Below are 17,644 nucleotides of genomic sequence, written 5' to 3' on the forward strand. Positions count from 1 at the left end.
TCCACGTGAAGATGGATTGGGGATCAGCAGCAACCAATGATCATTCCCAGATCCATCATTACAATTGTGGTAACTAGGTCGCAAACGATTGTTTAACCACTTGCCGACCGCGCACTCATACCGCGCGTCGGCAAAGTGGCAGCTGCAGGACCAGCGACGCAGATCTGCGTCGCCGGCTGCAGGCTAATTAATCAGGAAGCAGCCGCTCACGCGAGCGGCTGCTTCCTGTCGAATTCACGGCGGGGGGCTCCATGAATAGCCTGCGGGCCGCCGATCGCGGCTCGCAGGCTAAATGTAAACACAAGCGGAAATAATCCGCTTTGTTTACATTTGTACAACGCTGCTAACAGTAGCAGCGTTGTACTGGATCAGCGATCCCCGGCCAATCAGCGGCCGGGGATCGCTGTCACATGACAGGCAGGAGCCTGTTAGAGGCTGCACAGGACAGATCCATTCCTGTGCAGCCTCGGATCTCCGGGGAAGGGAGGGAGGAGAGGGAGAGGGGGAATCCTGCGGTGGAGGGGGCTTTGAGGTGCCCCCCCCCCCCCGCCAGCCACACACAGGCAGGAGCGATCAGACCCCCCCAGCACATCATCCCCCTAGTGGGGAAAAAAGGGGGGCGATCTGGTCGCTCTGCCTGGTGTTTGATCTGTGCTGGGGGCTGTAGAGCCCACCCAGCACAGATCAGCAAATACAGCGCTGGTCCTTAAGGGGGGGGTAAAGGCTGGGTCATCAAGTGGTTAAACGATAGTAAAATGTCTGTGGCAATCAATGGGGATCTGCATGATCATCGTTCAGTGATCCAACATGACGGTCGTCATCGCTGCACGTCGCTAAACATTGGTTAACTAATTTCAGTTAAATGATGTTACACGATATCACGAAAAATGGTCGTTCATTGAGGAGAAAGGTCACCCGTCATGAAAAAGTTAAGGTCGTGGGTTCAAACCTTAAAGGGCTGGTTCTCACTACTGAGCAGAAAAGCATTTGGCAATGGTTCCTGGCGTTTCATCGTCACATCGCAGCTTGATCTCATAAGGGGACACAGAAACAAGTGAACACAGCCAACACTGGACAATACAGGTAGCAATACAAGTAGTGGGGCAGCACGGTGGTGTAGTGGTAGTGCTCTCGCCTTGCAGCGGAGTTTGTATGTTCTCCCCATGTCTGTGTGGGTTTCCTCTGGGCACTCTGGTTTCCTCCCACACCCCAAAAACATACAGATAAGTGAATTGGCTTCCCCTTTAAGTGGCCCTAGACTATGATACATGCACTACACAATACATATATAGACATTTGACTATGGTAGGGACTAGATTGTGAGCCCCTCTGAGGGACAGTTAAGTGACAAGACAATATACTCTGTACAGCGCTGCGTAAGATGTCGGTGCTATATAAATACTAAAATAAATAGTGTCAAAAACAAGCTGATGGGATCGCTTCCATACATTTGAATGAAACAGCAGTTTTAAACAATGATTTGGGCTGCCTCTTGGACTAATTTATGGCCCGTGTGAACCAGCCCTAAGACTAGTGATGGAAAAAAGGACCAGTATGATTTGAAAAAGGAAAATGTCTTTTGCTCATAAATCCTTCATGGCATGCCTGACTGAGGGTGTGACTGGAGATGAGGCGGGGCACGTCTTTTACCCAAATATGCTTACCCCAAAAAGTTGAAGCTGGGAGGTATGCATGAAGGCATCTGCTGTGAGGGAGAAATCACACTTGTAAAAATGTGAAGCGTTTTTCCGCATTAGGAAAACGCATGAGATAATGTAAGCAAGGATGGTCTATGGGGTCGCTGCGTTTTCAGGAGGCATCTGCAATTCTGCATAGTGTTAAAAAAAAAAAAACTACCACCTGCACTTCTTTTTGGCACAACGCATGAATTTTCTAATTGAAATCACTGGCTAAAAAAAGCATGCTTTAAATGTACTAATGTACAACACTCCTTGGTGTCTAGATTATTGCAAGTCTCATTTGCATCTGAGCCCTCTGGACTGAGTTGGTTTCTATTATGTTATGATGAGAGGGCAAGGATGCTTTTGGCCTTGAGGACTGATACAAACAATGTCTGATGGTTGGAAGGGAAACAAATACCTAATGCTGGGAATCCACGGGTCGATTTTGCCGCTCGATTCCGCACCCGATCGTTTTCCGCGCTTGATTCTGCGGGCGATTCTCTTATCTTCCATTCGTTTTTCTTATCTTTTCCCATTGTCCTCCATGCAGAATGGAGCGGGGAAACGATCGGGCGCGAGATCAGGCATGTCGGAAATTATCTATCGAGCCATCTAAATGGCTCAGAATCGAGCCGTGTATTCCCAGCATAAGAAGAGAGAGAAGCCTCTGGATCCTAATGAGGCTTCCCTCAGTGTCCTCTGCCACTTGCCAGCACCCTCTTGCTGATTGGGGACACACAAACATGGACACGCCTGCACAGTAGGAGGGAGCCACACAGGCTTACTGCACAGGCACAGCTGTACTCACGCAGGCATAGCAGCCGGCAACGCAGGTAACATAGTGCTTTGCTAGCCAACGCACAAGTGTAGACAGGCTTTTATCTTCACCCTTTACAATCCGTTAATGAGATCACCCATACCCCCCACCCGACCCCCAGCACTTACTTTCCTTCCAACGTGTGTGGGACAGTGAGTGTAAGATCTCAGAGATCTGTTCCAGGGAGAGCTGGTGGGGTCTTTACCTCTACGCCCTAGTGTGAGGGGGTGACCTGTCAGAGGCAATGCTGTAGCTCTGTTCCACAATGCCTGTGTGTCGGTGTAATATGTAATTACATGGGGCAGTGTGGTGCCGAAGGAGATCAATGTGGCAGACGTACTCATACTTTGATCGGAAGGGCCTGATGCCATACTGGAATGCATCCAACGGCTGTGCAGGCAGCGGGAGACCAGAGGGGACCAAAGTGTCGGATTTAGACGCTTTGATCAGAAGGCTTTATGCCCTGTTGGATTAGGCCTGAAGGCGGCATGGCCAGTGGCAGCCATATTTCTCCTTGACATAGTTCGACATCAGGAGCAGGGGAGAATGGTTCACTGTTGGACCAAGTCCGACAGTATAGCAGAAAGAGTCACAAGTTGGGCTAGTGTACATAGGCACAGTATAGTCAGTACAAATTCAGTTTGGCCTGGTTCAGACCCGATTCACACTGGACTGGACGGATCAAAAACTGACAGTTTTTATTAAGTATCAGTTTTTGATCCATGATCCTCCGTTGTGTTAGCGTGAATGCAAAGCCTCCATCAATCCAGAAAAATGTCTCCCTCCCCAAAATTGTGGCCCATTCGGCGGAACGGAGCAATGTGAACAGACCAATCTGTAAGCATAGGATCTGTTCCGGGTTGCTCCGCTAAATGGACCGTTTTAACTGCCAATGTGAACCTGGCCTTATTTACATATCTGGGAAATCAGGTGACATTTCCAGCGAGGCAGTCATGTGATCTTTGCTGCATCTAGTGCTTCACATCCAGCAATTAGTGGGAGGGTACAGTTGCTAAATAATGTGGGAAAAATCAACAGGGGAACCTGTTCCTGCCACATTATCTACATAAGTGCTGGGAGCTGTGAAAGCGATAACCCTGTAAGCTGCTATTTATATAAACACTTCTTATCCTCCCGCTGTCTGAAATGTTTGTTACAGCCGCAATCAAGTTTTTTAATCCTGTTGTTAGGAAGAATTGTGCTGCAAGCCCACCTAATGTGTTTGCAGGGAGATTGGGATTCATAGTAATGGATTATTAAGCTTTACAGTGAAAAAATATAGACGTAATGCAGGGAAGTTCTAAATAGGAATGGTACTATATCTACATATTTATTTCATCATGCTACATGCCAAGTCCCATACATTTTAAATTGGGCTGGTTAATATCCATTGTTCTTCTTTTGGGATACACCTTAGACTAGATCGGTCAGGACTCATACTGGACTCATTTGCATGCGCGCTTTGAATGTGTAATATTCATTGTGCCAAAGTACACAAATTTGTTGATAAAAATAAATGCAGATATGTTAGAAATATTTACCACTGTGATCTAAAAGATATACTGCCATTTTTGCCTTCTACGGTAACTGGAGTTAGTGGTGGCTGAGGTAGAACATTTCACTTTTGGAAAAGTAATGATTAAGTGCATGACAGGAATTGCCTGAGGAAGGGCAGTGTGCAGGAAACATTGTGCCTGTCTGCACTGTGTATTTTGCTGCTATGAGCCCAAAAGTCCGCCACTTTGATCCCCTCTTGGAGCAACAAATGCTGCGTAAAAACGATATTACCCTGGCGCTTGTGCGAGGAGGTGGAGCTGGTGCTGGCCCCACCCCTTCAACTGATGCCGGGCCACACCCCCACCCCTCCCCCAGCTCATAGCTTCCAGGGCCCTGGTTCTGATCCTTTTTTAGTATCACCAACTTCCTCCCCAGTACCCTGGAAAAAAGTAGGTGCTGGGGAGGACGTGGGTGATCCTGAAAAAGCATTAAAAAGGGGGTTAAAGTCAAAATTTCAATTCCTCTCCATTTAGTATGTATGTACCATGAAAAGGATGCACCACATTTGTCTTTTAACATGGCTGCTTCAGTTTTCTTGTGTCGCTGCAGACCAGATCCTAAAATCTTTTTTTTTTTTTTTAAATAAGTATTTATTGGGTCATCAATAAAAACACATTAACAGTTACAGCCGAATAATGCATTGTGCACACTAATTTCACAAAAACATATATCAATTGCTACATTTTGAATTGTAAATACAATCATGGAAATTTGGACTCATTTTTGGCTACATAAGGTATGTAGCAATTATCAGAGGAGGGAAAAAGAAAGACAGAAAAAGAAAGGTAAAGGAGAAGATGTACATAGCATGGAAGAAGTGATGGTAGTTCTTGGGCCTCGGGCTCAGCGGATCCACCCAATTAGATATAGTTTGTGGCGTTAAGAGTATCGAGTCTTAATGGAATGTCGAGTTTGGGCTTTTACCTAGCAGGTGAGGGTGCTAGAAGCTCACCTAGTCTAGTATAGCCTGTGAATGAACCCCGTATATCTATCCAGCAGGCCCAAGTCTCGAGGTATTTTTCAAATCTGTTCTTTGAGAAGTGAACTGGTTCTTCCATTTGCATTATGTGATTGATTGTTGTTATTAATTCAGGTAATTGTGGGGCAACATTTGATTTCCAATGTCTTGCAATTAATTGTCTGTTATTGCTATAGAACCCGGGATACAAGACAGTCAGATCCTAAAATCTTAGTGAGACTCTTTTTGACTCTTTGTTTTAACATAGAGCAGCCACCACACCCTGAGCAGTAATCACAGTGTCGCCAGGAATACTAATGACACATGCCCTGACACATCAGCATGCTGCTGCAGCCATTGTATCCGGCAGTTTGGCTGTAGAAAGAGCACTGACTAAGGTTACAACATTTACGTTACTAAACATGTATGTTATGTATCTGCATTTTACTATGCTTGGTAGTATTCTGGTACAGGTTTTTCAATTTAGAAATGTCTGTTGTGCATTAGTGTACTTCAAGTTATAGTATATGAGATTTTCTATGAGATTTTCCATGTGTAAGATCTACAGTATCTCAAATCTTTTCTCATGTGAGAGACCAATCTTAAAGGTGGCCATACATCTATTGATTTTGCATCCTGAAAATTGGTGTAGCAATAAGCATGCAGTCAGTGTATTGATCGAGCATGCTGTAAAGATCCCAGGCCAACGTGGTTGATAGAGTGCGCGGCGGTAATGAAGTGTAAAATGGCGATGACCGACGAAGGTGATAGACCCCCAGCCACTGTCCACCAAATTGTAAATGTGCCCCCCCCGGTGCCCATGCATCTAAATCCCACTTGTTCCAGATGCCTGGTTCACTGCTTCTTCTGAGCGCCATCACATGTGCGCCATGTGCTATACATGGCTACCATGTGGTATCTGCTTGTGATAGCTGCGCTCATGGGGAAGCACCAGACTAGGAGCAGTCTAAATATCTAAATATGATACAGCGGTTCAGCTGGCCCCTATTCTTATGTTATACGCACAGGCCCAGACCCCCAGATGGGTTGAAATAGAGAACACCCTTCTGGAATGATACACCTGGAAAGGAGCGCTGTGGGCAAAGATCCTTATAAAGATAACTCCTCAAAATAGCATTTTCTCCTTTCATAGTCCATACCCTGAAAATTTGGCAAAATCCAAATTTAAGTTTGAGTTATAATTTAAACCATCCCAAATGATCAAACTCATTCACAACCCCTACTTTCAACCATGATGCTGCCCGTTCTCCTTTTTATAGTGGAAGTCCAATGGCCTACTTACTACACACTATTTTTTGGAAAACTACAGTCTCAAATCTATCACTTCCTACATAGCAACCTTAAGAGTAAACTTCAGAAGTCATATTTCAGAACTCATTTTTTGTTTTTTTTCTCCATCTGATCATCTCTGCAAAGGTGCACTATCCTACCTTTACTCCATAATGAATCAAAAGCCCTCTAATGGGAAACTAATGGGAAACTCAGATTTATGTCCCTTTGGGAGAAGGTTCTTAATTGATCTATGGATGCAGTGGGCCCAATGATGAGCAGTGAGCCCAAAGGTAGTTTACAAATGACTAACATGGAAGTGCCCCTTAGGGTTCTATATAGGACTTATTTGATCCCTGAAAGAGTTCATGAACTTGATCCTTCCAGTTCCTTCTTCAAGGATATATCAGGCAAATTAAACTGTAACTTTACTTGCCTGGGACTTCCTCCAGCTCCCAGGAGTCTCTGTTTCCCTTGCCACAGTTCTGCTTTCTCCCATTCTTCTATAGTACTGTCCGTAGCAGCAACCGACGTGGCCAGGTCGGCAGCTTCTGTGCTTGCACGGTCACCCTCCCTTGGTCAAGAGCACTCTGTATAGGTGCAATAGTCCTGCGCAGAATGCTCCTGACCACAGGAGTAAAACCATGAGCGGCTCGTGCAGGTCAGCAGCTGCTACGGAGAGGACTACAGATGAATGGGAGACAGCGGAACTGCGGCGAGGGGTACAGAGACTCCTAGGAGCTGTAGGAAGTCCAAGGTAAGAAAAGTTATAGCAGTTTAATTTGCCTCATGTATCCTTTAAGTTTAGAGGCAGCAAGGCAACTGGCACAAGCTTCCATGTATGGTGGGCGTGCCCAGTACTGGCCAAATGATGATCTGGGGTACATGGTATGGGAAATGCTGAATATTGCCCTCATTAAGTACCCAATTAAGGACCCCAAGTTGTTGTTACTGGGTTATAAGCTGCCTAAACTTAAGCACACTCAACATAACTTGATCCATTACTTGGCGGCGGCCACTAAAACCTGCATGGCTTCACAGTGACGGTGTAACGATTTGGTCATGCTGATCATTGTCAGGACTAAACCCGACCAACAGAACAATGGTCTTTGCATGCAAATCATTTATTTACAAGAGTGCAATATAGAGGAGCACAGTTTGCACAATAAATGAGCTGGAGAGAAATCAGACAGGCGAGAGTCAAATCAGAATATCAGATAAACAGTAGGCAAGGAATTGTCAGGCTTAGCAAGGTTCAATACCAGGGAGTCAAAGTATCAGGAGCGGGGAGTGAGCGATACAGAACCAATGACAACAATCACAAGGATATGAACAACAACGATCTAGTAATGCGCTGCCGGGAGAAACTGCCTTAAAGCAGATTCCAGCCTAATTTTTTTGTAAAATAGGCCACTGCAGCTTTAAGGCCAAGCTGCAGGGCCGCACAACACAGCACACAAGTGATTCCCCCCCCCCCCCCCCCTCACCAACAGAGCTCTCTGTTGGTGGCGTCTGATCACACCCCAGGTGTTTGTTGGTTTTTTTTAAATAAATATTTATTTTGTTTCTTTTGTTAATGTTTTAAACTATTTTTTTTAATTATATCCTCTTCCCCCGCCAGCCAATCACTGTGATCGGCTGTCATAGGCTTCAGCCTATGACAGCGGATCACTGCGGAGACTCTGGAGGGGACAGCAGTGTCACACGGCTGTTCCCAGTACAGCGCTGCTGTAGATCGCAGGGCTGTACACCGGTAAATAGACGGCGGTTTCGAGGTCTAACAGTCTCCGAGCAGTGGTCTCCGCTGGGAGACTGAAGGCGGAGCGGAGCCAATACATCGTTGTGTCTTGTGACTAAGCTAGTTTACATTCCTTAAGGGCATAATGCCCAATGTTATTATGTCTTGCAAAGGTTTGCAATGTTTTTTATGTGTGAAATTAATTCATTCCAATAAATATCTTTGAAACTAAAAACACAGATGTAAATGCATTAGATAACATGAACATAAGTATGCAAGCAAATAATTGTGAATGGATCTAGCTCAGAGGTGTCAAACGTAAATGCAAAGTGGGCCAAAATTGAACACTGGGAAATAGTCGCGGGCTAACCTCAATGTCTACTGGCCACCATCCTCCCTTTTAAAGTTCCCTGGTGTCTAATGGTTCCCTTCCTATCCCTATACAGTTACCCAATGTCTAGTGGTCCTCCTCCCTCCCCTATACAGGTCTAGAGTGGGCCAAACATAATGAAAAGTGGGGAAACCACTTGGGGGCAAAATTTAATAGCTCTGAGGGACAGATTTGGTCTGCGGGCCGGAGATTGACATATATGATCTAGCTGGACTAAGAACCCAATGTCTATACAGTTATGCACTGATGTCCTGGCCTGAGTATGCTCTGCAAAAGTGACTGGTGGAATTATACCTCCTCAGCCAAGCACTGTGTTATTTCTCAGAGAAAGCAATGCTAGGCAGTGTTTCTCTCATCATGGATAGAAGGAGTAAGGTTGCCTGTTTTATAGCTCAACGACAGGAATTCACTGGCTTTAATGTTATTGGGTCTGATGGTTTTACCTGCTTTGAGGGCTAATGGATTAAATCTGCATATTACCGTTGAAACTCTTGAAACTCTATACCAGGCATAATGAAACTGGGTGTGTCTGCAGGTGATCTGCTGAGACTCTGCTATGGAAGATTTGGGCGTGGCATTTGCCAATCATTGCACACTGTCAAAGGTGCAAATAAGCATGTTTTGAATAATCTGAAAAACCATAGCTAGCTTCAGACTAAAAATATAAACATTACATTACAAAACTTGTTTAACACTTCTATGTGTTTTATCAAATATTAAATAAAAAAAAGGTTTTGTTTGTAAAGGAAACCTATAGCTAGGAATAATAAAGAAAAAAAAATCAAGAAAAAGAAAAGAAAACAGCAGGGTGGTACTTAATGAAGCTGCAGACGCTATAAGGTGCTACTTACCCAAAATACGAACAAGGAGAGGAACAGACAACGCACTGAGGTATGTGGATCCAGCATGAATGTACCTCTGTGCTTAAAGGAATCGTCAGGCAAAAAAAAAAGTTTCACTTACCTGGGGCTTCTACCAGCCCCATGTAGCCATCCTGTGCCCTCAAAGTTGCTCACTGCTGCTCCGGTCCCCCGCCGCCAGCTAGTTTCATTTTTGCCGACCTCAGGGGTCGGCGGGCCGCCACGCGTACATTTGCACGCATTCCCGCTGGTGCATGAACACTAACACATACATTTTTACGCGTTAGTGGTGCAACGTGTAATGTGTAAAAATGTATGTGTTAATGTTCCTGCACCAGCGGGAATGCGTGCAAATGTACGCGTGGCGGCCCCGATGACCCCGAGGTCAGCAAAAAATGAAACTAGCTGGCGGCGGGGGACTGGAGCAGCAGTGAGTGACTACGATGGCACAGGATTGGCTGCATGGGGCTGGTAGAAGCCCCAGGTAAGTGAAACCAATTTTTTTTTTTGCCTGACGATTCCTTTAATTTAGATAGCTTTGCATCAAGTCAGATCTTCTAGAGTAGAATAATAAAATATTTTTTGTGCTTTACTAACAATTGAATATACTGTAGGTATGACAGGCTGCTTCTTACCCAATGTATCAGCATGGAAATATTGCATTGCTTAGCCTGTACCATTGGAGCAGCTAGCTATATGCTGAAATACTCTCCATTTCTGGGTGGTTGTAATTCATTTGGATCACAGCTTTATAATATACATTTTAATTGACTGACATGTAGTGCCAAGGTTCTCAAAATGTGGCATGCATACCATAGGCTCACTTATGGTAGCTCAGTGGGTACTTGAAAATTTCACAGTCTTGACCTATAAAAGTACATCTAATTAAGTATTTTAGTGAATCAAAAGCACAGTATAGGCAAAAACAAATACATGTGCATAAAGTGGTACTTATGATATAATTATAATTTGTATGTGTAGTACAGCTAATAAATAGAACAGTAGCAAAGAAGAGAGTCTCATGTTGTTTTCCAGTACAGGTAGAGTTAAGAAACGTTAATTGTTATTTATACAAAAGAGCTATTGTTATATTGGTGTCAGCAAGCACCGCTATTCTGATTATTGGTGATCTGCAGTATCACCAATAATACAGATGCTATACCTGATTATATGGTGATCTGCAGAATCACCAATAATGCAAATATAGCATGACACGATACAATCGTATGCAAGAGGGTGCTTGGTACAATAGAGTATCTCTATAGGGCACAGAGATACAACCTCCAGCAAGCTGGAACAGCAGATAACAATAATAATATACAGTGTAAATTCAAGTCAGTGGAAATATCCACCACACCGTAATTCCTCAGAGGTGTGGTTACCTCTGAATGGGAACCCTGTGTGTGAGATCCTCCAAATTACGGAGTGGAGGAGTCTTGGCCTCTAGCAGCAAGGGTTTGCTAGTGGCGGTCGTCTCAAAGAGGCAAGCCTCTGATAGAACCCTACAGTGGGAGACGTTCCACTGAAGGGAGAAAGGTCAGACAAAATGAGGATCGGCAACAGATCAGGCGGCAGCAGTACAGAAACGTGAGACAAGAGAATAGTCAGAAACCAAGCCAATAGTCGATAACAGTACGGGCTGGCGAAGTACAGAATCAGGAAGGAGAAGAGTAGTCAAGACTCATACACGATAAATCAAACAGTATAATATGTGTATATATTGGCGATGAACCAATATATAACACAATATCAGAGACAAGGCTGACTAGGTCTGAGTGCTGACACAGGGTATCTCAAACACAGACGAAGTGTGACTGAAAAGCACTTCCTTATATACTGCCTGGGAGAGAAGTCTCCACCCCAGGCAACAACCAATCAGAGCAGGCTAAAATGTCAGCTGACCTCCAGCTCAGCTGACACGCTTTCTAAGAGTATAAAGGTGTGTCTGTCGTGTGCGCACGCCCCCTAGAGGCAAGATGGCAGAGCCCTGGTGAGCAGCATGCTGGTGAGTTTGGAGCAGAGTGCTCGGACGGGTTTGCGCAGCGGATGCGGACGAATTTCCGCATCCCGCGTTGGAAAGTCCGCTTGCCGGATTGGATGCGACCATATTTCCGCAATCCATCCGGCGTTGCGGATTTTTCGTTACAGCTTCCCTGAGCTTGACCAACTTGGGTCAAAGACAGTCTTATTTTCTGAAGCACTTATACATCAAATAAACAGTGAGAGACATGCTGAGATAAAGTTTTAGTGCATGAAAGTTCAAAGGGTCATTATCTCTGTTCTGTTTTATAGTTTAAAATACAGAGTGTGATATGTAAGCTGCAAAAATTACAGAATGATGCAATGTTATAAAAAAGCTATATAACGTAAAATAAAAATATGAGTCTTTACTTTGCTACTAATGTTCTGTTTCTTATATGCAGTACACATACAATTCAATCAATTCATTATATCATACGTTTTATTTTTTAGTACCTGAACTGTGCTTAAACTTTTTATACTTTTACTTACCTAGGACTTCTTTCAGCCCCCAATAGCCTGTGAGATCCCTCACCGTTGACTGGGTTCCTGCTGTTATTCCTCTGATGGCTTCGTAAGATGTGCGACCTGGATGTAAGTCCTGCCTACTGTGCATGGCTGTTGCCCATCTCAATCCTGCTCCCCGTGTCGGGAGCATTCTGTGCATGCTTCTTTCTCCAAAGAATGAACCACGCATGTGCAGAACCCTCCCAGAAATGTGAGCGCTTTTGAGACAGGCTCGCATACGGGGCCACATTTGCACAGTTGGCAAGACTTGCATTCGGGTCACACATTTTACAGAGCCACTGGCGAGAGAACGGAGGGGCCCAGAGTGACCTTACGGACTACGGGAGGCTGGACTATGGGAGGCTGAAAGAAGCCCCAGGTAAGTAAAAGGCTACAAGTTTAAGCATAGTTCAGCTGTGCTTTAAAGGGACTCCAAGCACCTTTCATGGGTATGCCTTTAAGACCCCAACCAGTACTGGAAGGTACTTAGATGCATACCGTTCAGTAGCTTGTGCTCTCCTCTTTTATTTGATGTCTGAATCACCATTCTACACCAAATAGTTTTCGTTCGATTTCAATTACAAAATTGTGGCTGCCATCTTGGCTATGTTATAACTTCTGGGTCACCCCTCTCTTCTCTGTTAGAGAAGTGCATCACTGAATAAAGCAGGAAGAGGAAGTGACATGCATTGCCATTGCAAGAGGCTCCGCTAGAGGGGTCATAGCATGACTTTGTTGGAAGTCGTCTGGCTTAAAGGCATGCCCATGAGAGGTGCTTGGAGTCCCTTAAGGTGATGTTACCTTACCCACAGTAAACAAACACTATCTTTCACAAATAGGCACATTTGTACCAGAAATACATGTCAGTATGCTGCACTCCACACTATCCGTCTTCTAATACAATACCACCTCTTCTTATCAATATATGTTTCCTCCTCAGTATGCCTCAGAGAAAGCAAACATATTTTCATAGTGTAAACGCATATGATTCCCTTCACCGCCACTGGGTGTACACATAAACTCTCCTTCACCATCTAAGGTGCTATCACAAGCTGCTAACCACAAACAATGGCTGCCCCAACTCAAAGACAGCTGTGGTAACATGAAACCATGTGACAGCACTGTGTGCCTGTCACCTGCTCCACAAACCTGTCATTTCATAGTTTTAATACAGCATAGATAGCCTCTCCTTATCCTAATACTTGTGGGGAAACATGAAGCTGGACTGTGTCTAAAATTAAAGACAGACATTAATAAATAATCATCAATAAGCAGGTGTAAGGGACTTACCTAATGGATTCCGCGATACGATTGCTCCCGCCGCAAGTCAGGCTGCTATGTCCATTTCCACAGCTGCACAAGCAACTCCTGCACCTAGCAACCCTGGCGTCCTTCCCAACGGGGCTGCGCAAGCACTCACAACTCCTCCGCATAGTAACCCTGGTGTCTGTTCCAACGGGGCTGCGAGCGCATATCCTAGGGTTGAAAGAGGACGGACATTCGGGTACAAGCGTCCATCCTATTCGCTGAGAAACCAGAAGAGTTAGTGTCAGCTGACATCGCTAGCCACCTGACAATTAGGCAGGATCATTTGCTGTGGTGTGATTGGTGCAGAGTGAGAGTGGCCGGCCACTGCGCATCATCCGAACAGCGGAAAGGATAATTGGCTGTAGCTTACCTTCCCTGCAAGATCTTTACATTAGCAGGTGCAGAAAGAGAGCAACCAAGATTGCCTCTGATCCCTCTCACCTTGCTCACTCCATCTTCCAGCTTTTGCCTTCAGGAGTAAGATCCCGTTCAATCGCAACTAAAACTTCTAGACACAGGAAAAGCTTTTTTCCTCAGGCGGTAGCCATGCTTAATGCAGGACCATGTTAGAGCTGCTAGGACTTGAAAGTAATCAGCACAGAACTAAAAAATGAACAATTCTCACCTTGCTTACTGGCACTATACTTACATACTGTTCTTGACTTGTAATATACATACTGCCTGTCCTTGTATTGTTTTTCTTTGTGTTTGTTAAGCAACTGCCAAGACAAATTCCTTGTAAGTGCAAACTTACTTGGTGAAATAAATTAATTCTGATTCTGATATTTAAAGCCTGTGAGTTCACTCAGTCATTGCCCGTGATAGCATTAGCTTTGGCTCATTGCTGGGTGCGCTCCTGATATTTTGTGGATTGTTATTTGAATTTTGAGCTCTTGCTTATTTACTGGATTTCCCTTGTTTGCTGCCTGGGCCGACCTTCTGCTTGATACTGGATTACTATTGTTTGCTGCCTGGACGGACCTTGGACTGTACTTTGACCTGGAAATGCCTAAACCCTCGGAACTGTGTTTCTCTGATATCAAGTGTATGACCTTGGATTGTTACTGGACTGTTGAACTATTGCCTGTGTCTGTCTGGTTCTGGTAGTTTATTTGATCACCATTTTCAGCTTCAATACCCTGCACATCAAAGGCCTGGGTGTAACCAAAGTCAGGCAGGTGTTATTTCCTCACCTCCTGTTCAAGCGGGGATGGGACACATAAGGTGAAGACTGTGGAGGTAGATTGGGGCATTGGAGCTGAATTGTGGGTGGATATTCTGCCAGGCCTCACAGTAGGCTTGTGAGTAGCACTGAGTGAAGGAAATGGATGTAGTCAGTCAGCACGGATATATGGAAATTATCCCATTCTTCGACTTGGACTCCTCCCTGGTGTGTCTTGTTTTCTAATAGCGATCAGGGCATGGATAGCCACACATGACCTGCGAGCAGCTGAAGAATAGTGTGAATATGGTTTCTTCTACAGCTGCATATTAGTATTTATATCATCAGCGTTTCACACAGGAATATTAATAAGCTGATCTGTGACTGAGCCGTACACACTGCTGTGGTTCAATCACTTTAAAGGATACCAGAAGGGACGTGGGACATGATGAGATAGACATGTGTATGTACAGTGCCTAGCACACAAATAACTATGCTGTGTTCCTTTTTTTCTTTCTCTGTCTGAAAGAGTTAAATATCAGGTATGTCAGTGGCTGACTCAAAGACGGACTGTCCGTACAGAAGCTCTTAAAATAGAGCTGTCCGTACTGCCCGTATTTCCTGGGCAGTCGTCCGTCCAAATGCATACATTTTCTTCTAATCTATTCTGCGCATGCGGCATGCGCGCTCTATTTCCCCCTCCCTCAGTAACTCAGTCTCCCCTCAGCCGCCCTCTCCTCCCCGGGTGTCCCCTCCAATCAGCTAGCGTCTTTTTGCCACTCGCTGCCCAATAAGAGAAGATGCAGGCAGCCGGGAGCCGCCCCAGCCCACTGAGCACAGCAGCCAGCGACTCGAGTGTCACGAGGAGGAGCCGAGGAGTACGGCAGCCAGGTCGGAGCTTAGGTCGCAGCACAGCAGCCGCAGACTGGTCTGGCACACAGCTGCCGAGCCACCCCACCCAGCAGCAGCAGCCAACGACCAGGAGCAGCTCAGCAGCCTGCTGTGCTGAACCTTTGGAAGAGAGAGTGAGTCTACTCTACACAGACAGCAGCTGAGCAGCAGACTGATTGCAGGAGCCCACGCACACAACCAGGCCAGCCCAGCAGCTGCCGCCACCCGCCAGGAGGAGGGACCAGTGACCAGGCCAGCCAGGGTAAGGAGACAAACAAACAGCCGAGTCGACCCAGCAGCCAGCACACACACTCACTGTGTGAGTCTCTCTCTGTGTCTGTGAGGGAGGGGGGAGGAGAGAGGCACCCCTGGGGACTGGTAGTCTGTCTGTGTAAGTGTGTGACTGGTTGGGGGACAGACAGGGGGAGACTTAGTTGCAGCCAGGGACTCAGGAGACAAGCAGGCGACCCAGCACACTCACTGAGTGTCTCTGTGTGTCTGAGAGAGAGAGGTACCCCTGGGGGCTGGAGGGGACTAGGCCTGGTGGGGATTGTATGATAGGTGGGTAATGTAAATGTGAGTATGGTTGTCAGGAATGATAGTGCAGGACAGGTAGACAATGTTGACTGCATGGTAATGGCTGTTAGGAATGATAGTGTAGATAGATAATGTTGACTGTATGGGTGGGCTGGGTTATGTGAGTTATGGCTGTTAGGAATGGGAGTTGGGGACTTGTCGTTCTGTGAGGTAAGCATCATCATGGCATGCCAATTGTAGTCCTGTGCATCATCTGACAGCATGCTGCCTGGGACTTGTAGTGCACTGCCCCCTCTTATTTTACTGACATGATTGCAATGCATGCTGGGACTTTTAGTACTCCTCAGACAGAGCAGGGTACTGAACTTGCACTGCAGTGCCCCCCTGTCATCTGCTACTGACAAAGCATGCTGGCCTGGGACTTGTTGTACCTTTACATCATCTTCTAGTGACAGTCAGAGCAAGAGCGTGCTGCTTTCACCTGCTGCCAGCCAGAGAGAGAGAGAGAGAGGCCACACAGCAGCAGAATTCTATGACCAAGCGAGTGGGTGTCGGTGAGTCTGAGAGTCAGTCAGTTTGGTCACTTCACTGGTGGTGATGCTGGGTCCCCCCTCCCTACCCTGAGTGCTACTAGTGCCACTGCCTGACAGCTAGGCCCACTGCCACAAGGAGTCTCAGACTCAGAAAGGCTACCAATGGGGTACCATGCTTGGTAAACTTAAAGTGTACCAGAGATGAGACACACTTACCTTTTTATACATACCTCCTGGGGCTTGCTCCAGCCCCATGCGCACGGATTGCTACCACGCCGCCGTCCTCCACTGCCTGCAGCAGTTCTGGTACCGGGTCCCATAACTTCCTCCAGTTGCGGCCAGTCTGAGGCTATTTATGTATTTCTCCAGCTCCCGCTGGTGAGATACGTAGAGGGTGCACTTCTCTTGTGCAGAGTGGCTGTGACAGGAGGAAGTTACAGGACTCAGTAGTGGGAGCGAGCGATCTGTGCCCATGGGGCTGGAGCAATCCCCAGGTATGTATAAAAGGTAAGTATGTCTTGTCTCTAATTTCTTTTTACATGTGCGCATGCATACTTATATAACCACTGCAGAACCTCTTGGAGGACAGGAGTTTCCCCAGAACCTGCATAATTTAAGGGAACCTAAACGTAGAATGGTATGGACATTTCCTTTTAAAGTAATACTAGTTGCCTGACTCTCCTGCTGATCCTGTGTCTTTAATACTTTTAGCCACAGCCTCTAAACAAGCATGCAGATCAGGTGCTCTGACTGAAGTCAGATTGGACTAGCTGCATGCTTGTTTCAGGTGTGTGATTCAGACACTACTGCAGCCAAAGATTAGCAGGACTGCCAGTGCCAGGCAAATGGTATGGTTTAAAAGGAAGCATCCACATCCCTCTGTTTAGGCTCCTTGTGAGTATCTGCACTGGACACTCACACTTGAGTAAAACAAATTACGTGTGTATTGTATATGGTAATTTCCAAACCTAAAACCTAATTTTAAGAATTTTACTCTCAGTTTCGGTGACATTTTTGGTTTCTCCATATTTGTTGCACACTGATTAAACAGGTGGTGGCTAAGGGAAAAACTGTTATTGCTTTTGAAAATTGACTGTTTTTGGATGAGTTTATTTTGATCACTGTCAATGTGAAATATTGTTCTCTTTGAACATTCCGGTTATGCTAGGAAATGGTCAATGGAATGCTAATGCTGATCTGATGCTACTTTTTATGAAGATTGAAAATGGTGCAAATGCTGCTTGCTTGATTGGTTAGTTTACAGTTTACAGTGTACATAGTGTTCTATACAGTTGGCATCATCTTGGAATTCTGATCTGCTGCATGCTTGTTCAGGGGCTATGGCTAAAAGCATGAGGCAGAGGATCAGCAGGACAGCCAGGCAACTAAAAGGA

At 45.6% G+C, this 17,644-nt stretch overlaps 1 gene segment (V, D, J or C); it reads left to right on the forward strand.

Annotated features, from left to right (window-relative positions):
- The window catches only part of LOC137528857 (T cell receptor delta constant-like), a 348,846-nt gene that overhangs the window by 32,749 nt on the left and 298,453 nt on the right, over window positions 1-17,644 (forward strand).

This window comes from Hyperolius riggenbachi, chromosome 1, assembly GCF_040937935.1.
Source record: "Hyperolius riggenbachi isolate aHypRig1 chromosome 1, aHypRig1.pri, whole genome shotgun sequence".
Lineage (NCBI taxonomy): Eukaryota > Metazoa > Chordata > Amphibia > Anura > Hyperoliidae > Hyperolius > Hyperolius riggenbachi.